This window comes from Bacillus rossius, unplaced genomic scaffold, assembly GCF_032445375.1.
Source record: "Bacillus rossius redtenbacheri isolate Brsri unplaced genomic scaffold, Brsri_v3 Brsri_v3_scf22, whole genome shotgun sequence".
NCBI classification, from domain to species: Eukaryota; Metazoa; Arthropoda; class Insecta; order Phasmatodea; family Bacillidae; genus Bacillus; species Bacillus rossius.
This window is the reverse complement of record NW_026962393.1, coordinates 1,071,552-1,072,274: the sequence shown is the minus strand read 5'-3', so window position 1 is coordinate 1,072,274 and position 723 is coordinate 1,071,552. Positions and strand designations below refer to the sequence as shown.

Below are 723 nucleotides of genomic sequence, written 5' to 3'. Positions count from 1 at the left end.
CAATACCTTTCTTGAGTTAAATATTATCTAATGGCTTTAAGAAGTTATGGTAATGTTCATCAGTTATAGAGTGTGGGTTTGTGTGTGTGTGTGAGAGTGTATTTTGAAGAGGGCTTTGGTGGTTGGGATGGTGAGGGTGGTGGGTGTTGTGTGTGGGGAGGGGGGGGGGGAAGTAAAAGAGTGTTCATTACACGATTTCTCCTGTTGTTTGTAACAATCACACCTGGTATAGCTATTTCGAGTGGCAAATACAAACTGCAAAAAAAAAACATCTATATCATTGCCAACGGCCATATCACGATGAACACACCGGTTCTCGTCCGATCACCGAAGTTAAGCATCGTCGAGCGTGGTTAGTACTGAGATGGGTGACCGCTTGGGAACACCACGTGCCGTTGGCACTACTATTTTGCACCCTACAGAAAAAAATTTTTTTTTAAAAATTTCAATTTTAAATTTTTTTTTCCCCCACAATCACCACATTTCCCCCCCCCCCCCCCTAACACACACACTCACTCTCTCTCAATCAATCAATCAATCAATCAATCAATCAATCAATCAATCACTCACTCACTCACTCACTCACTCACCCACCCAGTAGCTGTGAATCTTTGCATGTGTATACCTCATACAAAATTCAAAGTGAAAAAATAAATATATAAGTGTATATGTATGTATGTATGTATGTATGTATGTATGTATATATGTATATATGTATATATA

General features: G+C 39.1%; 1 non-coding gene across 1 annotated transcript; it reads left to right on the top strand.

Moving 5' to 3' along the window:
* The first annotated feature begins 282 nt into the window (after positions 1-282).
* On the top strand, positions 283-401 carry LOC134543822 (5S ribosomal RNA). The gene has a single exon (XR_010077271.1). It is a non-coding gene; the product is annotated as a 5S ribosomal RNA (ribosomal RNA).
* The last annotated feature ends 322 nt before the right edge of the window (positions 402-723 follow it).